Source organism: Drosophila suzukii, unplaced genomic scaffold, assembly GCF_043229965.1.
Source record: "Drosophila suzukii unplaced genomic scaffold, CBGP_Dsuzu_IsoJpt1.0 scf_6, whole genome shotgun sequence".
Classification (NCBI taxonomy): Eukaryota; Metazoa; Arthropoda; class Insecta; order Diptera; family Drosophilidae; genus Drosophila; species Drosophila suzukii.
The window spans coordinates 2,625,539-2,651,871 of NW_027255938.1; the positions used below are offsets into that span (position 1 = coordinate 2,625,539).

The 26,333-nt window shown below is 38.3% G+C and overlaps 1 protein-coding gene across 1 annotated transcript in view; it reads left to right on the forward strand.

The window, feature by feature from the left end:
- LOC139355003 (uncharacterized) overlaps positions 1–26,333 on the forward strand; it is an 86,502-nt gene that overhangs the window by 24,588 nt on the left and 35,581 nt on the right. The gene's annotated exons all lie outside the window — the stretch shown is intronic.

The following is a 26,333-nucleotide window of genomic DNA, read 5'->3' on the forward strand; positions in this document are numbered from 1 at the left end:
TGGCTCCCCGGGAAGTGAGCGTCTAGGAGCAGGTCCAAGGACTCTTTACTGGAGTCTGACCATGATCCATCTGCTTTTTTAAGATAGCCCAAAGGCGCGGCTGTCTTAGAAAGTATTTTCCTGAGCCTAGCGGCATCAGTTGTTTTTTCTATGTCAGAGCAGAAGGTCTGCCATGCCGTTCGTTTTGCTCTTCTAATGCCCTTTTTGTAAGAGGCTAGTTCAAACTTGTAGTTCAGCCAATTGGTGTCCTCATTTCCCGCTTTTGCTCTGTTAAACTGGCATCTGCAGTTGGTTCTGAGGATAGATAGTTGTTGGGTCCACCAGGGGGGTTTTTTCCTTCCTCTTGGTTTCTCTGTGGGGCATGCCACTTTGAAGGCAGTGTTGCATGCCTCTGTGAATTTATATACTGTTTGATCCAGCTCCTGTGGGTTTGTGATGCTTTCTGACCGTTCCATGGGGAGGATATTTGCCATAACTTCTTTGTACCTGTGCCAGTCGGCTTGTCTGGGGTTAGCGAAGCTGATCGGCAAGGGAGAATCAAGGGACAATATGGATTCTATGAATCTATGGTCCGAAGAGGAGTGCTCGTTAGAGTATGCCCAGTTTTTGACTGCGCCTTCGAATTTAGAATAAAATCGACACCACTGGGTGTGATGGGCGTTGGCGTCACAGCCTATTACCAAACCTTTCCTGAGCTTTTCGCATTCCTCTGCCAGTCCTCTGACCAGCGCATCTCGGGGGTTTTCCTTTTCAAAGGCCAAGTAGGCCGATAGGTCCCTTATAGAGCCACTTTGCAGCTCCAGGCTTACTGCAGTGTTGTCTCCGTTGCTGTAATTGCGAAGTAGAAATATACTAAGATGCCTTTTGGCTAATATGCGGATTCGAATTTGACCTTCCTTGGGGTCAAGCATAAGCTTGTGTTCCTGTGTTCCTAGTCCAGCAACCTTGCCTCCTTCTACCCAAGGTTCCTGTACAAGGACTAGGTCGGCTTCGCCTTCGGTCAGGCGAAGCAGAAGTTCAGCGGACGCTGCTTTACTGTGGTGAAGGTTTATTTGTAGAAGTCTTAGTGACATCTACAGCTTCAACCTCCACCACAGTGACGTCGGCCTCCTCTGTATCGCTGAGGTCTACGTCTTCGATAGCCGGTCCGAGCGCTCGCATCTCTCTGCTTAGCGACGAATCAGTAGAGTAGCCATCCTCCGGCCCACCAGGTGCCTCCAACTCCTCAGCAAGCACCTGTTCGGCTGGGCGGCGTTGGAGTCGCCCTTATACACCTTGATGTGTATCGCACTGATCCCGAAGTTCAGCACTCCTCGAGCAGTCTCGATCGAAACAACTGACTCCTTGTTCAGGACCAACACCTCCAGGTTGACGTCCCCTTTATGCTCCTCCCCCTTGACGACCTTCCAGTCCTTTGTGGGGAGGTGCGGGTTGCATTCTTGCAACATGAAGAGGATGTCCTCCGGCGCCTTGATCGCTGCTGGAAGCCAGATCCTGGCTCGGGGTCTACTGGACACATCGCACCAGTCTAGTGCGACGATGTCCGCCCCTTCGTAGACCTCCTCGAGCTTGCTCTTCGCCTGTTTATACATGTCAGCCGACCGCTGACTGTCGCAGGCCACCACATTGACGCTGCCCTGGTACCAGCCAGCGTCCATGCAGCAGGGCGAGGTGCCTGGCCTCTCCCGTACCATGCGCAGGCAAATGAGGGAAAGGTGGGACTCCACTGCCTTCCACTTGTTCCTGGGGATCCTGCTCTCCGGATTTCCCCTGTCAGTCAGACCGAGTAGTACACGATTCTTCGTGATTTCGGCGAAAGAGACCGATGGCTGGATCTTTGATCTCTTCGCCGATGGCCCGGGTAGTTCGAGGGATCGCTGCCTTTTCGCCTGAGTCGCCTCTTGAGTGGGCTTTTCCTGCCCGTAGTTTGGGAGCACCTTCCTTGCCCACTCTACCTTCTTTAGCCATTCAGGCGAAGGCGTGGCAACGGTGCTCCTGGTGTGTGAGCGCAGAGTCTGGGCGGCAGTCCGCCTTTCTGCGTATGTATATTTTGCACCAGCGGGTGGCCCGAGCGCCTTGGCAGTGCCTACCGTTGCTTTCGGCGCAGATGCGCACGTCGCGGAGGCGTTTGCGGTTGGCTTTCTGCCACCCATCATCCCCAGTTTGGGATGCGGCCCTTTCTGGGCCGTGCTGGTATGGAAGGTGGAACCAGTGTTCGTCTTATCCATGGGTTTTTTAAGAGTACCCGTCTCTGTGTTTTGTGTTGTGTTGTTTGTTTCCTTGATATGTTCCATAATTTGGTCCCACGAGTTGCGGAGAAGGGGAAAAGTCCGCCCGGGCAGAGATCCGCGATGCCCGGGTAAGGCGATAGTTAGAACAGGGGGTCGCCATGTCCCTGAGCACACCGTTTGAGACTGGGATATTTTTGATCCGGGCCCCCAGCCAGGCTGACTCTTTGTACGGTCCGTATATAGTTCTGCTGCAGACACTCCTTTTGAAGTGTAACAAACCCTGCTGAGGCCGGATCATCAGCTTCTTGGTCAGACATATTATGAGAATTTTTACCAAATTGTTTTGAACCTAGCTAGCTCTGCTTGATAAATCAAAAAAGGCACCCGTACTCACGTGATCCTTCCCTTTTGCTTACGCCTGAATTTACGTAACGTTGACTAGAGCATCAGCGCTTTATAACTAACAATTGAAAGAACAAACTGAGATTTTTAAACTTCAAGCAAGAGTCCCCTCCCCTGGGCCACCATGTTAAGTTGTGACGCCGTGCCGAAAACGCTATGTACGGCTGTCATCGTAAGAGGGGCTCTTGGGAGTAGGTAAACGACTGAAGTTCAAAGATAACAGTTTAGCCTTTAATTCATTAGCTTATAATGTGTACACTTCACTCTTGATCATTAATTAACTTTACAAAAATGGGTCGCAATGGACAAACGGTAAAAGCAGACGATGTTGTTCCGGTCGCTGAAGCTCGTAGTTCTCTTCTTTCTCTCGCAAGCTCTGTAGAGTTGTTAGATGTCCTGACCTTCGTCTTCAGTTGGCAGGGCTATCAGCTGTGTATACGAACTAAGTACGTGGGACTGAACAAAGGTAATCGATGTTGCTCTTAAAAATGTTCAATTGATGCTCGATGTTGGGAGACATATATAATAATCTACTTACAGTTCAGTGTAAATGATATTTTTATAATCCCTAAATACAAAAGTGTCAGATTTGTATGCTAAGGTCAAATCATACGTCAGAAAGATGATATTAAAAACTACCGTCATACAATAAAATCTTACTAGGGACATTAACAAGGAAGAGGTCAAAAAGAGTATTACAGGTATTGGTAAAATGTGTCGGAGTTTGTAAATTAACTGAAAACAAGCCAATAGATTCGAAACTATCAAGCAGATGTTTTTCCATTAAGATATTGCCAGTAATAATAACATCTGTATATTCAACATATATTTTACGAAGAACATTTATCAAGAGAGCATAGTCAATACCAAGATTCGGCCGGTAGATGCATCGAATCAGTGCTTTCGACGAGAAATCTTTACCTGAAAGTTCTAAAACTAAATATTCGATTTCGCTATCGAGTAGGTGCCTATATTGACCCATCAAAATTAAAAAAATTATAATTTAAAAAAATATTGGCCAGTCCTGTGGCGTACACATTTTTTATGCTAGAAGGAAATTTTAACTGAAGTGTATTAGTCTCGGCAATACCTATATATTTTTTTTTGTTTTTGGGGTTCGAATTTCGACTTCTGCCCAAAAAACACATTTTATTTTATTTTTCTTTTCCAATGAGTAAATGTGATATGTTTTTCAATACAATAATTATAGTTAAATTTGCTAAAAAAATATTTAATATGTTTCCTAAAAACTTTTTATAGTTTATTGGGAAAACTTAGTAAACTGCCCGTCAACAGTGTTTCCTTTGATGGCAATGTAATTGCTTTTACTGAAACGTGGCTTCATTCCTCTGTGTCTGATTGCGAAATATTTGCGGGAAATTATGTGATCTATAGATGTGACCGCTCAGTTCGCCTTGGCGTCTCTCAAAGTATTCCGATGATCGGTACGGACAGTATATTAGAGTTTGTTGCTGTTCGGATTCAGGTTCACGATTATTATGTTTTTATATCATGCTCGTATATTCCCCCTCGGTCTTATACTAGTATCTACCTTCAGCATTTGGCTCAAATACAGAGTATTCATTCAACCTTTGGTAATAACAATCATCTTATCGTTGGGCGATTTTAACCTTCCTGCCATTTCTTGGATGCCATCAACTAATCCAAATGTTCTCGTTCCCAGAACGGCCCATGAGTTTGTTCACGGTATTATCAATCTCTCTTTAGGACAACTGAACTCAGTCTTGAACTGCTCTGGTTAAGTTTTAGACATTATTACTTCCTCAGAGTTCGCAAATGAATATGTTACTTGAACTAGTCCTCTCTAAAATCCTGAAGATGCATAAAATCCTACACTTGAGGTAACTTTAGAAGCATTAGTTTCAGTACTGCCATGTCCCGAAACCGAACCAGCATCCTTTCTTTGGTTTCGTAGAGCTAAGTTCACAGAAATGAATATGCATTTATCCGATATCGATTAGACCTCCATGGATTCAATCGACGGCCCCTTTCATAATGTGGAACGGTTTTATGGTATACTATAATCAGCTTTCGATATTTTTGTCCCGTCATTTCCCTCTGCCAACGAGTATCGTAAGCCGCCCTGGTTCTTTCGTAATCTCTCTTTCCTAAAAAATTCCATGTCCAGACTTTTCAAAAAATTTAAGAGAGCCGGGCTGCTGGCTAACCATTTGAGGTATCTAATAGCTCGCTCTAATTTCTTAATCCATAGTTCCAAATGCTGCAACAGTTACCTAAACCGTTGTAAAACCGATTTCCAAGATATTCCCAAACTGTTGTATGCTTTTGTTAATTCGAATCGAAAGTCACAACAATTTCCAGCTTGTTTTCACTTTGATACTTCATTCGCCTCTTGTGATTCCGATACTGCTAACTTATTTGCCAAATTTTTTTCATAGCAGTTCAGTTATGTCCCCGACTCAGCATGGCTTTATGAAACGAAGGTCAACATCTACGAACCTTCTAGAATTTACTTTACGGCTGTCTGTGGGCTGGGAGTTAACCCAGAAAAGACCGAACTAGTTCTCTTTACAAGGAAGTATAAGATACCAAATCTAATTCTCCCAAAACTACACCAAACGCGCCTAACCCTTAGCAACCAAGCAAAGTACCTAGGTGTCATCCTTGACAAAAAGCTTCTCTGGAGTGACAATATCCTAGATCGCACACGCAAAGCGGCCATAGCCCTCTTCGCTTGTAAAAAAACCATAGGGAGGAAGTGGGGTTTCTCCCCCATAATAGTTCACTGGCTATACACTGCAATAGTCAGGCCCATTTTCCTCTACAGAAGCATTGTATGGTGGCCTTCCCTAGAAAAGAATTGCAACCTCCGGATCCCTCACAAGATCCAAAGAAGCGCTGAACTCTGCATCAGTGGGGCGCTTCGCACCACCGCCACTGAAGCTTTAAACACAGTTCTCGACCTCCAACCACTGAACTTAACTCCCAAATAGGTGGGGGAGTCTTCTCCCTCGAACTAGACATAAAAGTCTCATTCCGCCTACCAGACCACTGTAGTGTGTTTCAAGCGGAAGTCATGGCTGTTCAGGAAGCCATGACCCACCTGGACCCGTCAGCACATCATGACATAGATGTTTTCATCTTCTCGGACAGTCAAGCAGCCCTCAGGGCCCTCGACTCCTACACAACGAACTCAAAAACAATCTCTGAATGCCGCAAATCTCTTAACGAGATGGCCACTCATCTGAGAATTAACCTCATCTGGGTGCCTGGACACCGCAATATTGAGGGCAACTGCATAGCAGACGAGCTAGGAAGACAGGGGACAACCGCCGATATCCGTCGCGATAAGGACACGGTGGGTATGCCCATGGCTACCTGCAAGCTCCATCTCAGGCAGAGACTGTACACACTTTCCAACAACCGTTGGAACTCATTCTCAACATGGCACAATTTTAGACTCACATGGCCAAACTAAAACTCGAAAAGAACAAAAACTCTCCTACAATGTAGCAGGGAGGACATCTCCACTCTCCTAAATGCCCTCACGGGCCACTGCTTTATAGGGACTCATGCGGTCATGCTGGGACCTAGTTACCACGACTTCTGCCGAAGCTGCAAACAGATAGACGAAGAGGAGAGCATCGAACACCTCCTATGCTTTTGCCCAGCGCATAACCTAAAGCGCTTTCAAACCCTGGGTAGCTACACACTTCCGAACCTTGCGACCATTCAGGGCGTAAGCATCCAAAAACTCTTATGTTTCCTAAAAAGAACGAAATACTTCGCGAAAGCAAATTACCCATGAGCTAGGTAAAAGAATATTTTTTTGAAGTTTATTCGTTTTTAAGAGTTTGTTAATATCCGAGCAGTTTAGATTTGAAATGGAAATTAGGGGTGATATTGTTGCATCTTTCGCTGTTGTGTCGGCGATTAGTCGATTTTTGGCACTGCCTAATTGGATGTTTATTAAGCTTATGTCCATAGGGCAGGGTGGTTTTGTTGATTTGGGTTTGTGAGGAGCTTGGGTAGGGGTATCGAGGTGTTGACAGCTATTAATGCATTGGTTGATGGTAGAATTTCTGTATTTTTTATATTTGTTTTTGGAGATCCGTTGTATGATTTGGTTGAGCGCGGTGTCTTTTGCCTGACGAATAGTGTGGATTGATTTTGTTTTAGGTATTCGGTTCTATTTTCTATTGATTGAATGTTTGCTTCAAGGTAAAGGTTACTTGTTGGCGTAGAACAAAAGGCTCCTAATGATGTTTATAGTGCGGGATTTAGAAGGGTTTTAATTGGTATTAGAATAGATTTATTTGACTTGCCGTATATAGGAAGGGCGTAATCTATCTCGGAGATGCATAGGCTTTTTACGATTTCGATTAGGGTATGTGGGTGGCTATTGTATTTTCAGCTGGATAAGCATTGTATTATGTTTAGGGATTAGTCTATTGATTTATCTAGTTTCCTAACGTGGGGCTTAAATTTATAGTTGGTTATAATTGGACTACAGGCCCATGCCAAGAGTTGGTTAATAATTGTGTGTAGCCCTATTTTTTCAAAGGCTTTGGCAAAGTCTATGGATGGCTCTGTTGATAAGAGCGTCTGCGTAAAGCAGACAGTCCATAACAGATCTCCCTTTTTTAAGCCCAAGTTGTAGGCTATTTAGTAGTTTGTTGAATGTTGCAATTATTTTCATTTCCGTTTCGATATTATTTTATATAATGTTTTGTCAGTACCTGATTTGTGTATTGGGATAATTATGCTAGTTTTGTAGGTCTGAGGAATGTGTGATTTTAGGATGATATTGAAGAAATTTATGATTCTCATTTTGACCGGGTTTGCGACGTGTTGGATCATTGGATAATTTATTTTATCCTGTCCTGGAGTTTGACCTTTTAGGCTGGTCAGGGCTGCTGAGAATACTAAAAAGTTTATATCTTGTTCCATAAATGATGCTGTTCTGTATGTGGTGATTCCTCGGTTAAGTGTAATTAATTTTTGTTTTTCTTCGATAAAGCTTGTGGAAAATTGTGCGTCCTCTGGAAGAAGAGACCAATATTTTCCAAATGTGTCGGCAATTTGTTCAAGGCAAGTAAGGAGATTGTTACTATTGTTGTCCTTAATAGCATGGATATTTGCGGCTTTGTGGAGGCCACAGAGCTTTTTTATTTTATTCCAAATTGTTTACGGCTTAAATTGTGGCGTGACTTTGGATGTGAGCACAAAGAGGCTGTCTGCGTTGCTTGACCTCATTTATCTTCTGTATTGGGCGTTCAGTTTTTTGTAGTTAATTAGATAATTTGTCGACATATCTCTATTGAACGTTCTCCAGGCCTTGTTTTTTTCCATTTTTAAATTTTCCAGTTTCTTATTATTGGAATAGGGAGCTTAGTTATGAGTCTCGGAGCGACGAGGCCGCGGCCGCGGATCTTGGGGCGGCCCAAAACGTTGGCAAAACTTTTTCCAACCTGACCACGTGCCCGATGCAAGTGCCCTTGCCATAAAAAATTAAAAAGGTGCTGCATTACTACCATACCGGAGCATAATCGAAATGCTGTGACGGGCCTCGATATATGCCAAAACGACAAGGAGCAGGCCGAAAGGAATGATTTGCTGCGTGTCGAGCTCCGCTGTTCAACAATGACGTATGAGGATGCATTGGAACATTGAACTTGCTCGATGTGGACATTGTGGTGCGATCTTGGAGGTTTTGTATGGGGAATACTCTTGTATGCACTCTGAAGAATAATTATACCCGTTACTCGTAGAGTAAAAGAGTATACTAGATTCGTCGGACAGTATGTAACAGGCAGAAGGAAGCGTTTCCGACCCCATATATATATATTCTTGATCAGGATTACTAGCCGAGTCGATCTAGCCATGTCCGTCTGTCCGTATGAACGCTACAATACTGGGATTAGGCATGCAGACTCTAGATATTTCTGCGCAGCGCAAGTTTGTTTCAGTTCCTACAGTTTTGATGCTAGAATAAAAATTGTAACTTAAATGTATTGTTCTCATCAATACCTATCGATTGACCCAAAAAAAGAACAAAATTCAAAAAATCGTAAGTATGAACGCGGATATCGGAAACTATTAAAGATAGAGAATTGGTATTTCAGATTTAGATTCCGTATCCTTGTACTCAGCGCAAGTTTGTTCCGCGAATATGCCACGTCCACAAACCGTCCAAGTCTGTGGCACCCACGGTTAATACCTATCGATTCATCCAAAAAAAGTTTGCCACGCCCACTCTAACACCCATAACGCTTAAATCTGTCTACCGCCCACATAACCATATATTGAGATCGCGGGTAGATGGCACATTTCAATCTCGCCTTACTGCTTGCATATCTCCATTTCCCTTTGGTCCCTTTAGCTGAGTAACGGGTATATGATAGTCGAGGTACTCGACTATAGCTTTCTTCCTTGTTTTGTTTATATTATTTGTTTCCTGGTTTATATTTGTTGACGTTGGGATGGAATTACTAAGGATGTATGTGAGTGTTTCAAATTTGTTCCAATCTGCGTTTTTTGTCACAAAACGTTGATTAAAGTTGTCTTTCTTTCTTCTGCTGCTTAGAAACATGTCGATAGGAATTTGGAAGTGGTCACTCCCTTTGAGAGAGTCGCTGATCTTGAAGTCACAATAAATTCTCAGGTCGGGTGAACAAAATGCTAAGTCGATGTGTGTGAGCGATCTATGGGTCAAGAAGTGAGTTGGTTGGCCGTTGTTTAGAATGATGAAGCCCTTGTCCAGGATGAATTTTCCTAGTATTCGTCCGCTACGGTTAATTGTGGGAGAACCCCAGTATTTATTCCAGCTACTGAAGTCTCCTGTAAATAGTGTTGGAGAGTTTCCTATAGGGACTATTGATTCCAGGTCTGCTTCAGTACATTTTCTGTTCGGTGGGTTGTAGGAAAAAACAATATTGAGTTTTTTGAAAGATTTAATTTCCAGTGCTATGGTATCGATTGAGTTTTGAAGTGGAATTATTGTGTGTTCTATTGACTTGTGTATCAGGATTGCTTCACCGCCATCTGGACTGTGCGAAGATGTGTAGTGAAATTCGAAGTTAACTGCGATAGGTAATTTTTGGTAATAAGTGCTGTGGGTCTCCTGGAGGGAAACGATTTTGGTGCTTTTAATAGAACTAGCCGTTCGTTGTAGTTGTTAAGGTAACCATTAATATCCCGTTGAAGGAGCTTTAGAGTCATTTTAGTTTTGGCTTGGTGTTGGATTTGTATCTGAAGAGGAAATGGATTTTCAACTTCATCAACGTTTTGAGATCTAAGGTTCTCTAATATAACTTTCTCGTCGATTCCTCGTATATCGCTTGATTAAATATCTCCTTTAGTGCAGTTAAGGCTTCGGTGCTCTATTATTTGAATTGGGATAGTGATGTGGGGAGTACTTGAAGGTAAACTAGTGAAATTTTTTCATTTTTCAGCTTGTAAAAAGTTTTTGGTTAGAATTATAAGTTTTCCGTCTTTGGTTTTTTTACAACTTGTGATTTCTCCTTGGATTGTATTTTCTATTGTTTTTTTAATGATGAATGGTGAGACTTCAGCTAGAGACTTGGAGTCGTCATCTGTTCTAATCGCTACTAGGAAAATTCCGTCTGGAAGGTGCTTTCTCCAGATGTCTGGAGGGTCAGGCATGATGAGGTCAACAAACTTTAAGACTTCTTTAAAGCTGCCAAAATTGTAAGTTGCACTGATCCGAAAGTAGATAAGCGGAGGCTATCTTTGCGTTTGTTTTGATTATGGGTTGGGATGCTGCAGTACTTTAACGATACGCGGAAGAACACGTCCGATGGCTTAGGCTGTCGAGAGTGAACTGTATAGAAATTAATGTTAATATATTGCTTTGCAAATCAGACCTTAGCATAGCCTGCTCAGTAACAACTAAGGCCAAGCTTCTAAGTGACAAACTTTGATGAGTAAGCGTGGTGGAAGTAAAGTATGCGACACATTTTCAAAAATTGTGGAACGTAATGACATTGAAATTAATAATTTCGTTGCCTGCAAAAAGTGTACATTTATGAAAAGTACTTTAAATATGGTAAAACATAAATGTTACATTATGGCTAATGCTCGAGGGCGTTCTGTTCAGTGCAGCCATTAAAAAAAGGGCAGATGTGAAAGATTTTAAAACGCTATCCTACAAAAAAAAGGTCTGTCCTGAAAATGGCTAAGCATGACAGCTCTGATTCTATCAGCATAATTTAAGGGTCGGGAAAAAAAAAGTTATTCCAATTTTTGATAAAAGTTGGTGCCATCCCTGGCCAGAAATGTTTGCTTACGGTATAGCGTCGGATAATCGGACTGACGAATTTTGTATGTTGTCTTATTTGTGCCTCACTATTCACTACATCAAGAGCGGAGCTCTTAAAACAAGTTGCTGGCAGATAAGTTAATGGAGGGAGTTTTCTGTACTGGTAAGGAACTCAAAGTTAAGAAAGTATTTTTTTTAATTGCATCCTTATCCTGCTTCAGTCACTTCGTACATTGCATTGCAATATCAATTACAATTTCAATTACAGTGCAATTAGAATTTAAATTAAAAGAAGAAAGAACGCTATAGTCGACGACCTCGACGAGCGGATTCCCGTTATTCAGCTAAGGGGAGTGCGAGGAAGATGGAGATATGCAAGCAGCAGAGCGACTGTTTCCAAGATTGCACGCCAAGAAAATGCGCCACCTACCCACTATGTACATTACATTACAATATCAATTAGAATTTAAATTACATTATAATAACAATTTAAATTACAGTGCAATTAGAATTGAAGTAAAACAAAAAAGGACGCTATAGTCGACAACTTCGACTATCTGACACCCGTTACTCAGCTAAGTGCGTGGAAGATGGACATACATTTGCGAGCAACAAAGTGACTATTCCCAAACTGAACGCCCCGAAACTGTTCTACCTAGCGTCGATTCTTTAATTTTGCTTAGTAACCTTTTAAATTTCTAACATGAAGATAGATATTGATAATCAAAACTAAATCGCAATTATAATATTACAAAATTTTCAAAAATGTGAACGCTAGACAGGTTCTAGAGTGAGCGCGGCACCCTGCTGAAACAAACTTGAGCTGCGTAAGAACCTCAAGCTTAAAAAAAATAAAAATAATATTAAATGAATACAATAATATAAGACTAATAAAATTAATTTCGCCTAACAGACTGCTGATCTACACCCAGCTGATCCCTCTTCAGCAGCTGCAAAAGATTTTCCTATGTCCTCACAGATGTTACATCAACGTGATTGGTGTCGCAATGTTGGTTTCGAACACACTGCATAATTAATATATCAAACACTAAGCGCATAAGCACCTTCAGGCTCTTCAAATCTCCTGAACCTGGCACCTTCATTCCGGTACAACTACCGGACACTGAACGCAGTACTTCCTTGGCTGAAGTTCATCTTTCACAGGTGCCTAGCACTAAACGACATACCCTCTATATGGGTGGAAATTAAGGTAACTTCATACTTAAATACATACATTTTTACCAGTAGAGTAATGTACTCCACTATGGGCTATGCAGGATCAGGAGTGTTAGTAGAGAAATCCATGAAGACGCTTGACTTACCTCTTATATAAAACAGCTGGTCACTTTATCATACTTATTAAAATATCCCACTAAAGGAACGTATGTACCACCCTCTGTCAAATTCGACAAAATGTACAAAGTTGTCAGACCATCCCGTACAGAGTGGGATAACCTCACACATCAAATCGATAACGACGTCAATATACATACAGTTGGCTTCAAGCTTCTGGTCTACTCTCCTGAACTAAATATAAAAATCTCTTTTAGTCTACTAGACCTTTGGGGGTTTGTACAGGCGGGAGTCATGGCATCGGCGGGAGGAAGCGTTTTCCACCCTCTTACTCGTAAGCTGGCCATGCATTTGTGTCATTCGCACTCGAGGATTCAGATCCGAGACCGCGACCTGTTCTCAAGTTTTAAAAGTGTATTGCATTAATTGTGTATTAAGAATAAAGGTTTATCACCCAAGTTTTGAAATAAGAAAAAGTTCCAACAATTTTTTAATGAAAAATAAGTTAAATATAAACGGAGCTCGCGCGGCCAACAACACAACATTTTTAGTGGGAAAATAAAAAAATCCACCAAGCGACACAACAAAGTGACAGTGATCGTTAAAAACAATTAGATGGAGATTAATAAATGAAATAATCCATTTAAAGGTGAATTTAAAATAAAGGTGGACCAAAATCTTCAACCAAAAAATACAAGAACACAAAATAAGTAAAACGACGCACAAAATAAATAAATTTAAAGTAACGCAAAAACTTATTTAAAACCAGAAACGCATTAAACTAAAACATTTAATCAAACAAGAACTAACAACAACAACAACAAAAACACAACACGCTGAAACAAGAAAAACTGAAGAAGGAAGGAAGGGCATTCTATCGCCGTTAATCTTCACTGAATCTTCACAACCCACAACCTCACAGAAGGAAGACCCAATCGGGACAGTCTCGTGAGGAATTAATTTACAATAATAAAAAATTAAACAACGACATTGATAAAGATAGATTCGCGACTTAAAAAATTGTATCAAGAAACAATCTGGAACATTTGATAAAAAGCTTTGGTGAATTAAATTTAACAATGGCAGGTAGTATAGCCACAGCCGGCGGCTTAACAGTGGAATTAAAAAATAGATTGATAAATGTTCATTTCAATAAAGTGAGCAGGAAAATATAAGGTTTACAAGGAAGGTTAGCCACAGATGCAAACACTGTGGAGGCTTATAAAATAAAACTATAAAATGCGATACAACACTTGAAGTGGTAAAAACTTTACCAAAATTCACAGGGGAACCAACACAAAATGTAGGTTTGAGGGAAGCCGCAGAAACTGTAGTGAGTCTTTAGAAAATTCAAAGTGAACAACATTTTATCGCCTTATATTTTACGAAATAAAATTACGGGAGCTGCACATGATGTTCTTACCAATTATGGCACCATTTTAAAACTTTCGAGCAACCTTATCAAGATTGGACTTTATATATAGCGACAAACGACCAATACATATTCTCGAGTCAGAACTAAGTATCCTCAGGCAGGGACGATTGACAGTTACTGATTACTATAATAAAGTCAATAAAAAAACAAGGAAGAACGCTATAGTCGAGTACCTCGACTATCAGATACCCGTTACTCAAAGGGAAATGGAGATATGCAAGCAGCAAAGCGAAATTAAAATGCGCCACCTACCGGCGGTAGACAGATTTAAGCGTTATGGGCGTTAGAGTGGGCGTGGCAGAATTATTTTTGGATCAATCGATAGGTATTGACGACACCAATACATTTCAGTTAAAATTTTTTATCTAGCATGCAAATTGTGGGCGTCACAGGTTTTCGCGGTTTGTGGGCGTTTAAGTGGGCGTGGCAAACTTTTTTTTAGGTCAATCGATAGGTTTTGATGAGAACAATACATTTCAAATTTCAAATTTTCTATCTAGCATCAAAACTGTAGGAGTTACAGTTTTGGGCGGTTTGTGGGCGTTAGAGTGGGCGTGGCAGTCTACTGAAACAAACTTGCGCTGCGTAAAAAGCTCAGGAATCTGTACGCCAAATCTCAATAGCCTAGCTCTCATAGTTTCCGAGATCTCAGCGTTCATCCGGACGGACAGACAGACGGACAGACGGACAGACGGACAGATGGTCAGACGGACAGACGGACAGACGGACATGGCTAGATCGACTCGGCTAGTGATCCTGATCAAGAATATATATACTTTATGGGGTCGGAAACGCTTCCTTCTGCCTGTTACATACTTTCCGACGAATCTAGTATACCCTTTTACTCTACGAGTAACGGGTATAATGACTTTATTAATAAACAAAACCATAATGATATACGGAAAAGCCAGCGTAATTACCAAGGAAACAAACAAAACAATAAGGAGCAATGCTCTACGAAAATTTATATCCGGGCTAAATGAATTTATCTCAGAAACTCTTTTCTCATAAAATCCACCAGATTTGCCCAATGCTTTGGCAAAGGCCCAAGAATTAGAATCAAACAATTTTTGTGCTCAATATGCAAAGAGGTTTAATGGATTTAAAAATGAAAACAATTATCAGGGAAACAACTTACGATTTGATCAAAAACGTCAGAATAATAATACTAATAAAATAATTAATAATAAAATAAATAATTTGAGTAATAACCAGAATTATAATTGGCCATAAAAGGGAAATTTTCGGCAAAATAATAATCAAAATAACAGTCGAAAGCAACAAGCCGTCGAGCCAATGGATGTTGATCCATCGATTCAACTCCAGAATAAACCTAATGACAATCGGCAGCCGAATAATAATTGGCAGGCAAATAATAATCGAGGTAGATATAATAATATTTATTATCAAAATAATAATCGTTCAAATTACAATCGCGCAAATCAAAATAGAGAGCAAACTCCAGCTCAGAAAAAGGAACCAGAAGGAACAGTAAATCAGCCAGCTTATAAAGTAACCATATTAAATAATATCAATGAAGATCAATTTTTAGACCAGCCCCTACAGGGGAATGCCTTATTTAAATAGGATAGACAGAAAAACAAAGAAGCAGTTAAAGATCTTAATAAATACAGGAGCCACTGCTTTTTATATAAAAAAGGCAAGTTTGGAAAACAAAAATGTGTTATCAATATACAAAAAGGTAACTACAGTTCATGGGTATTCAATTATTAGGTATTACCATATTGTAACTATATTTAAAACAAGACAATTATTTTATGAAATCAAAGGGTTAGAATCTGATCTTCTAATTGGATTCAATTTATTAAGAACAAGGAAGAACGCTATAGTCGAGTACCTCGACTGAAAGTACCATGCCTGACAGGTACCCAATGCAACACCCATCAGTAATTCTATCTTAGCAAGATATTTTTCAACAATAGATTTAGAATCAGGTTTTCATCAGATATTAATGAAAGAGTCTGATGTGGAAAAAACATCTTTTTCAATAAATAATGAAAAATACTAATTTTATAGAATGCCATTCGTACTAATAAATGCACCAAGAATTTTACAGAGATCAATGGCCACATCCTAAGAGAACAATAGGGAAAACATGTCATGTCCACATGGACGACATTATAATATTCTCAAACTCGATTGAACAACAGACTTAACCCAAATTATATAAATATATTATTAAGGGCAAACATGAAAATCTTTTTAGAATAATCCAAGTTTTCTAAACGCGAAACCAGTTTTTTAGGATACATCGTATCTTATAAGGTCATAAGGATAGGCCCAGAAAAAATTGACACCATTATCAAATATCAGCTTCCAAAAAATATTCGGGAATTAAGAAGTTTCTTAGGCCTTACGGGCTATTATAGGTAATTTTTTTTAAATTACGCCTCTATACCCAAACCTCTAACAAAATATCTTGGAGGTCATAATGGCAAAATTTCAAAAAGGATGTCAACAAAAATGTTAATTCAGCTGGATGACCCAGCTATTAAAGCTTTTAACGAGCTGAAAGAAAATCTCATTGCTCAAGTAGAATTAGTTCAACCGGATTATAATAAAAAATTAACCCTGACCACCGACGCTTCGGACGTCGCAATTGGTGCAGTATTATCTCAAGGAGGTAAACCAGTTACTTTTATTTCAAAAACCTTGACTAAAACGGAACAAGTTTATGCAACTAATAAGAAGGAACTTTTAGCCATAGTATGGGCTCTTAAAAATCTAAGAAGCAACTTATACGGAGTTATTGGAATTGAAATTCAAACCGATCATCAACCATTATCTTTCGCTATTTCTGATAAAAATCCTAATATCAAAATGAAACGCTGGTACTCTTTCATAGAAAGTTTCACTCCAAAAGTCATATATAAGCCACTCCAAAAGTCATATATAAGTCAACTAATATAAATGCAGACGCCCTATCAAGGATTCAGATCAACAACTTAACTGACAGTAACGAATACGTCTCAGATCAAAACACTCAGCATTCAGCAGAGAGTATTTTTGAGAATGTTATACAAGAAACCCGTAAACCCTTAAACCAGTTTAAGCAACAATTGCTATTAGCAACGGGAAGGTATACAATACATGAGTCGATTAATATATTCGAGAATACCAGACATGTAATAGAATTTGACACTCCGGAAAATTTGATATCAATCTTAAATGAATATATTCCTCCTAATTTAACTGTAGGTGTTCATTGTACCTTAGAGGACTTTTATAGTATTCAAAAACCACTTAAAGATAATTTTATGAATAAATTTTTGTATACAATAATATTTGTCCAAGATGTGGAAAATTCTGAAGACAGAGCACTTATAATCGAAGAAACACATTGCAGAGCACAAAGGGGACTTGACGAAAATAATAAACGAATCAGTAGATTGTATTATTGGCCAAACTTACTTACAAAATTAAAAGAATATATAAAAAATTGTAAAATTTGCAATGAAAACAAATATAACAGACACCCAATTGAAATTCCAATTGGAGAAGTCCCAATCCCGAGTAAAGAAGTCGAAAATGTACACATTGACATATATATTATATTGACATGTATATTACGCGCAAGGTCTTACTTTCATAACTTGTATTTACGCTTACTCAAAATTTTTAGTAGTAAAATAAATCCAAAATAAATTAAATATCGAAAACAAAGTAATGGAACTTCTTCAACAATTTCCACAAGCCAAAGTAATAATGACCGATAATGAGCCGAGTTAACCGAATTTAAATCTTTTGCACAAAGGTGCGGTTTAACTTTACATTACGCAGACCCGAGGCACAGTACCTCAAACGGACACGTTGAAAGGGCACATTTTACATTAATAGAATTAGCCCGATGCATTAAAGAAGAATTTAATTTAACCGACTATTCCGAAATAGTAATAAGAACCGCTCAAGAATATAATCAGAGCATTCATTCTACAACGAACCAAAAACCTTTTGACGTACTATATAATAAAGTAGACCACGATAACATTCTTCAAATTTTAAAAAGTACTCAAGAGAAAATGTTAGAAGCACATAATAAAAACAGAAATGAAAAAGTATATCATGTAGGACAGGTAGTTTATGAAAAGAAACACGGGGAAAGAAATAAACTTAAAACTAGATATAAACAAGAAAGGACCTTAACTTCGGCAAGCCGAAGCTTGTATACCCTTGCAGTTATAATTATAAAATTTAAAAATACAACAAATTATATTCCCAATAGTATAAGATAATAGGTCAGAAAACACCGAAGCCATAATTTGTTTCATATTATTTCACACCAATTTTGCAATCGTTACGATGGTAGCTTTATGATACAGTCGTCCGATTTTGATAAAATTAAATTCGAAATTCAAAACTAATTAAAAAATGTTATTTCCAAGCGTAGGAGGTTATATGTTTAAAAACACCGTAGCTATAATTTGTTTCATATTATTTTCCCACCAATTTTCCGATCGTTCCTATGGCAGCTATATGATATAGTCGTCCGATTTTGCTTAAATTTAATTCGAAATTCAAAACTAATTACAAAAAATGTTATTTCCAAGCTTAGGAGGTTATATGATAAAAAACACCAAAGATATAATTTCTTTAAATTTTTTTTCCGACTATTCTCATGGGAGCTATAAGATATAGTTGTCCGATCCGGCTGGATCCATTTTATATACTACCTGCAAAAGAAATTAGACTTTTGGGAAAGTTTCAGCCAGATAGCTTTAAAACTGAGAGACAAGCTTGCGTAGAAACGGACGGACAGACGGACATGGCTAGATCGACTCGTTTAGTCATGCTGATCAATATATATACTTTATGGGGAAGAAAACTTCTGACTGAAATTATTTTACACTCTGTAAGGGTATACAAACAAGTAGTTAAAGAAAATTTACCTAACAAAATAATAATCAACAATAGAAAGAGAATTATTCACAGAGATAATATAAAAGTCTAAGTATTTATATGTTCTTTTTTTTACCTTTTCCAGAAAATATTTTATCAGGTGCTCATACTACACCTTATTTTATTAACAAAATCAGAAATAATTGACATACAAGTCACGAGTATCTTTTATTCAAGGACAATAAAGACGTATTGACGTACGATTCATACGAAGAATTATTCCACGTAACTAACTTAAGTTTTATAAAGAAATAATAAAATTGAAATCAGATAATATAAAAAGGAAATTAAATATGACAGAAGTAATCGAACTAATTCCCTGCAAGCAAAAGGCCGATTTTTCCATCGCCTGTCGTTCAGAAGTCGCTTCTTAGTAACTTCTTCGCGACAGAAAGACAGTAGTACACACTTTACAGAAACAAAATATGCATGTATCGCGTAGAAGTAACTTCTAAGACACTTCCGGACGATAGAAAGACGATAGTACACATTTTACAAAAACAAAAAGGGTCGGTAACGCGAAGAAGTGACTTCTGAGACACTTCTGCGCGATAGAAAGACGATAGTACACATTTTACAAAAACAAAATTAGTGCAAAAAAACAAGCCATAAAAGGAGGTCGCGTTATTTTTCCTTTACCCCTTTTTTTCTTTGCGCGATTTGTCTGTGTACAGTGCGGTTTTGTATCAAATTTGTGCGTTCTATAAATATGGCTTTGCTTTTTCTAAATGTTTTTAATTGCATAATATATTTAAATATCCCCCTCAACAAAGGGTGCGATTATTTAAAGATATTTACGGACAAGCTAGCTATGGACATTACTTGGCGTGTAACTGCGGAGCGAATTGGCACATTTCTTCCCGAAGGGAGTCACTTCCGCGATCCGAATGCAACATCGCATCTTCGAGAAATCACTTAATAGTGTTTTCCGCGATAGAAAATGCTTGCAGGGTTGTATCACAATTAATATCAACTAGATCAAAAAGGGGGATAAGTGAGACAGGCACTCCAGATCATGATGATTTTATTAAAATTCAATATAAAATCAATGAATTAATTGAAAATAATAATATGCAATTTATTACCAATTCCAAATTGTTCAAAGAAATAGAATCCCTTTCTGATGATTTTCAAAATGTTTTTATTGATCAAGACTTACCACTGCGAAAACATCGCTTACGATTATTAACATTTGATCTGCAAAATTTAATTGACACAATCACACTAGCGAAAATTGACGTTTTTAATACCAAAATATTAAACAATAATGACATCATGGAAATATTAAAACGTGAACAATGCCCAGTAATTATCGCTGACTTAATGGACATCTCTGTTTTTAAGATCGCACTGCATAAGAACTAATAATTTATATAAAATACCCAATAATAAAAAGCAGATCCGAAATATATCACGCTAGATCGATTGCCCAAATCGATGGGGAACTAGTATTAAGCAATCAAGTCGCAAAATGCTCAAATATTTTTTATGAAATGTCTAACTTTAAGAGCGAACTTTTTAATAAATGTTGCACTTTAATTAAGGAAAAAACTTGTTTTATCCGCTTATTAAATGGTGAGAAATCCACTGGTAAAAAAATAAGGCACAAAAATAAGAAATGAACATGATACAAGATGGTGCCATGCTTATAAATGGTAACAATGTTGTTAGCAACTCCCATTTAAACGGTTCATTTTTGATAACATTTAATGGTACAACCGAAATTAATAATATTTCATATACCTATTTTTGAAAAAAAATTCTTATCGACATAACTACGAACCACTTCAAAAATTATGAAATATCGGATTACTTTTTATAAAATAACTCAGAACTTTCTTTAGATAATATAAACATTTTAAATCCTTTCATTAAAATTAAATATACTTAAATATCACTTACCTTTATATTATTAATTTTAATCATTATATATTTGATTTATTTACTTATTATAAAATACAAGAATGCTATATTATTCGTAACCAAAAAACAACGGCCAGAACCAGAAAAATCGATAAACCAAGAAAATTTTTTAACAGAATTAAGAGATCAATTAAATGAATTTCATATTGAATCGGGACGATCCATTTTAGAAGGGGGAGAGTTATCCAACCCGTGAAACGGTTCCATTTATAGAATTTATAAACCAATTTTTGAATTCAATCTCAGCTATGTTGCCCTTGCTTTCAGCGACATTGCCTTTGCCTTTGTTTAAGATTCTGCCCATGCCTTTTCCATTAACTTCGAGGGCCGCGCTTGACTGTCCTGCTAAGATTATTAAACCAATCGTAAAGTAAACACAAGCTTCCGTTCGCAGCCCAAACTCTTTCGTTTGAAGCCTACAGTATTGCGTTCTAAGTTCAGATCATATTGCGTTCCGATTTTCAATCAAATTGCATCGGTCAACATAATTTAATTTCACAACGAGATGCGACAGTTTCAGCATAAGCTTTTATTTTAAACAAAAATTAAAGTTCTGGAAGCTTAAGAAAGAAAAGCTTCTGGCGGTGGTTCGTTGGATAAATTTTTAGAATTAAGATGGCACTCCTATTTTGTCCGAGACCGCGATCGGTTCACAAGTATTAAAAGTGTCTTGTATTAATTGTGTATTAAGAAGAAAGGTTTATCACCCGAGCTTTAAAATAAAAAATGTATTTGTTTAAATCATCTTCAAACGACGAATTTAATTTGCATGCAGTAATCCACAATCTTAGCTAGTAACAATCATTTGATACACAATGTAGCATTACACGAAATATTTCTTATGAACGTTTCAAGACGTCTATGACTCTCAATACGTCTAAATCCAGGGAAGCTTACAAAGAAGATAACGCTGCCTATCTGAAAGTCGATGCAAGAAGCATGTAACCAGGCTTTGGAAGACGAAATAGCTGGAGTTAGAAGTAGCAAGGGCTGTTGGAATATTGCTAAAAAACTTAACGGAGCTTAACTTAAAAAAGGCAGATGCATTCAGAGTAGCATTTGCGCTTTAAATCGTTTGTTTTTCCGTTAGCAGGCCAAAATCAAAAATGATCTATGCACTTCCACTTGCAACAGACGACAGCCTAGACAGCCAGAAACTGAGGTGAGTCCTGTCATCAAGTCTTCGAAAGGAACCAGGGTACTAACATAATCCCAGCAGAGTTGGGTCACCTCTCCAAAACAAAAACATATAAAACATACTAGCAGAGACACCTGCAATGCTCCAATCATTGCTAAAAAAAACGGATAGAGTTCTGTACTCTACGGAGCCTGCATATAAGCATTGACAACATTAAGGTTATAGGTGCCAGAGGTAAACGAAATTAAATTATAATTGTTGCCGTATTAGACCCATTGAGCTGAAAAGCATTTGTTATACAGAAATTTTTCTAAAACCACCTAGTTAAGCGAAGAAAAAGATACAAGTGGCTAAAATGTAAAGAGTCGCAATTCCTAAGATCTTGTAATGAGACATGTCATTGGAAAGACACATTTAAGATCTAAGCACTTTACCTTGACAGAATTGTTCTCATTTTTGAGTACCAGTTTTTTCGGAATTTTTTTTTTCTAAAACTGGACAGTCGGTCTTGAAAGCAAACTCGAAACTTGTAAGAAGTTGAGATTCCTAAAATTTTGACGTATAACAAGAAAATTAGCGATTTTAAGTTATTGAGCGTCAAGAACTAGCATTCAGTTTAAAGTAAAAGTAAGTAAGTAAGTATGTATTCAAATCAGTCACCGACTACCTCTCATCGAGTGCGGACGTCTGTAACTTCTCTCCCGGCAGTTCTATTCGTGCGAGTTACGATCAAATTTATTTTTATCTCTAACGAACACCCGAACTCCACCTAACAGCAAGCAAATAGTGACCATGCCCCGCGGGCCCCCCAATCTGGGGGAAAACAGCAAAAAGAAAAAAGAAAAAACGACCATATCAAAAGTTTTCCGAGGAATTCCCAGAACTCCCAGAAACTGTGCAAAAGAACCCTAAGTTCATCATCATAACCGCAAAAAACTCAACCAAAACCATTTCCGAATTCTCCTGTTTCGCTGTTCATCGAGCACTCAACATCATCAGCAAAGAGATAATCTCCATTTCCACCCTCAGAGACGGGAATTCTGGTTAAAACCAAAGATGTGGCCGAAAAATTTCTAAAAACCGATCGTCTACACGGTATTTGAGAAATTGAAGCTTAGTACCACGAAGCACTTAACTTTGTTAAGGGGACCATCTATGCGCCTTACTTTATCAACATTCCCGAAGCTGAGATAAAGGCCGAATTGAAATCCCAAAACGTCCATGACGTATTTAAATTCACCCGGACAAATGAAGGGGTCATCAAGCCCACTGTCGTGATCTTGGTAACCTTCGATTTATACAACCTTCCGGCAACTGGACATTTGCTGGCACACAGTCAAGGTTAGGAAATGTTCACCCAATCCAATGAGGTGCAAAAACTGCCAAAAACTTGGACATACGGCAAAATTCTGTAAGTAGTATGGAAACGCGGATTTTGGGACAATTAGCATATTAATGGCCATCGCCCCCCTACTAATTAGCATATTAACATATTAATGGCCCCCGCCTATTCATTAACGTATGCGGGTTCTGGGACAATTAGCATAATCCATAAATGATCTGATTTTAAAAGGTTTAGATGTCATAAAAATGTCACGATCATATCCATAAAGAGTATACTAAATTGCCCCCCAACCCCACACCACCATGTGACAATACTGACCACGTGACCTTTTTGCCTCATTATCAGCAATTAATATTCAGCAGGTGTTGCTGTACACGGGAGAAAGGTCGCACACTTTCCCCACATCCCCATGTGACAATATTGATCATGTATCCTTTTAGAGGGACATAAAATTTACGTGTAGGTAAATAAATATTTACTGTTGCGGGTCGAAATCATAAATTTAATATAGTTTATTTATTTTATGGAATGTAATATCATTTTTCGTCACAATTGTTGATATCAGAAATTTTTGTTAAGAGCGCTTTCGCCACTACTTTTTACCGCGTTAAGAGGGGTTTTTGTTTGATATAAATCTTAGAGGAACATGTCTGATTATGTTGGGGGAAGATGTATCCTGTGATTGTAAAACTAATTAAGATATAAATTGTTCACAAGTTGTCTAAAAGCTGTGTAGAAGCTGTTTTGATAAACAATTTTAATTCATAATGACAGATATTAAGAATATATAATAATATCATCCACTTTAACTAGTATATTGTTAAAATAAAACATTTCCATTTTTCATGTTCTTTCATCTTATGTAGGTAATAATAAATGTAATCTTAACTACGAAAGCTAGCCTTACATCCAATAACTATAGTTATTAGCTACAATAAAATGTCTAGAAAGAACAAAATATATGAATGTCAAAAAACGATTTAAAACTAACTATAATTGGGAAAGTAATTGAAATCGCTCCGGCGTAACACAGTAAAAAACAAAAAACGCTGTGATTATCCCATTTTCTATCACCATAACAAATGTGTATATCCACATCTAAATGACCAATTGTATCCTTTGTCCAAAAATGTCTGTGACTTTCACTTATAAATTTGTCACCGATAATTTAAATCCAAAGCTCGGAAATAACTGTCGACCGTTTCTCGTTGTCTGGAAATAAGTGTATTTTCCTGACTCTTTACGAAAAGACTCAGAGAGCAACCGATTTATGGGTTCTTGAATGAGCTCGCTTGCGCTGAGAGCGAAGCCTTTTTTTTCTATTCTGTTTTGTTATGGTTGTTCCAGGACCGTTTTGTCCTGTTCAGGTGAGGCAAACGGTCTTTTGCGTATGTATTGGTATACACTCACACGCATAGGCAAGCAAATCGTTAATCGTCGTTTTTGCAGCCGAAATATATTAATTGCAATCGTGAACTGAGTGTGTGAAGTTGTGAAATTATTTTGTTCTGTAAAATGGGAAGAGAATTGAATAACAAAGTGCACCAATTCTTTAAATTTAGTTTGGAAGGGAACCAGTCAATTTGTAGTGTTTGTGGTATTAAATTGTCCGGCAATCATTCAACAAACCTTAGACGGCATTTAACAACGAAACATATGGAGATTTTCAATGAGTGGAACAATTCTGGACATTCACAATCAACCTAATGTAAAGAAAAACGAAGAAAATCGTATCAAATGAGCGAAGAGGCAATGGTTTCTTCTTTGATTAAAATAGTAACCACGGACGGAAAACCATTTATATTTCTAGACAGTGAAGGGCTCAAAGAAATTATGGATCCGATATATGGCATGAACCCTGTAACGTCTCGAAATATTATGAATTTTGTGTCAGTCAAAGAGCAGTTTGTCAAAAATAACATAAGGGCTCTTGTGAAGGGGAATCTGGTGTCCTTGAAAATCGATGTTGCCACCAGAATGGATAAAGCCATTCTGGAAATAAATTTGCAAACGGTCCACGCAAGCCTGGCTAAAACCGAGATTGTTGTAAACATGATTGAGCTCGAGGGATCTCACACTGGAATATACATGAAGAACAAAATTCTAGAAGTCTTAGATGATTATGGAATATCACTAGATCAAATCTACAGGTAAAAATTTAACTACATACAATTTTAAAAAAATATGTGATTTTTTTATGAATTTTCATATTTATGCACATAGCGTTACGTCTGATAATGGGCGAAATATGATAAAGGCCGTCCAAGTGTTAAATGATGGCACAGAGGAATCCCTTTTTGAAGAAGACACAGAAAGTGAGAATCTTCTGAATGAACTGGATACTATTGAACTTGCTAATATACACCTTGTGAGATGTGCAGCACACACTCTGCAACTGTGCGTATTCGATGTAAACAAGGCAAAGGAGATCGCCGATAAAATAAGTTCCTGTCGCACATTATGCAAATCGCTGCGCACAGAAACATATAGGTAAGTAATGATAAGTTATATATATATATATATATTTATATATATATATTTGTAAATATATAAACATACTATTTATAAAATCTACGCAGACGTATCTTAATTGAGAACCAAAGAAACATACCTTCGCTCGACGTTGCTACAAGGTGGAATTCAACCAATTTAATGCTAAAAAGATTATTGGACCTGAAGAATCCTTCAATACCTTCCTGGCTACGCAGTCTTATTTTTGTGTAGATCCCGATTGGGATTGGATCGAGACGTGCATTGACGCTTTCAGTGATACATACCAGGCAACCCTAAAGCTACAAGACAAAAATTTATAGTGAGTTCTTCGTAGTATGGATGGAACTAAAATTGAAATGCGAGAATAGCCACAATTTGATTAAAAAACAAGGAAGAACGCTATAGTCGAGTACCTCGACTATCAGATACCCGTTACTCAGCTAAATAGAGATATGCAAGTAGCAAAGTATACAGATTTAAGCGATATGGGCGTTAGAGTGGGCGTGGCAAATTTTTTTGGACCAATCGATAGGTGTTGTCGAGACCAATACATTTCAGTTAAAATATTTTATCTAGCATAAAAATTGTCGCCGTCACAGGTTTTCGCGGTTTGTGGGCGTTAAAGTGGGCGTGGCAAACTTTTTTTTGGGTCAATCGATAGGTATTGATGAGAACAATACACTTCAGTTAAAATTTTTATTCTAGCATCAAAACTGTAGGAGCCACAGTTTTGGGCGGTTTGTGGGCGTTAGAGTGGGCGTGGCACTGTGCCGAAACAAACTTGCGCTGCGTAAGAAGCTCAGGAATCTTTACACCAAATCTCAATAGCCTAGCTCCCATAGTTTCCGAGACCTCAGCGTTCATCCGGACGGACAGACAGACGGACAGACGGA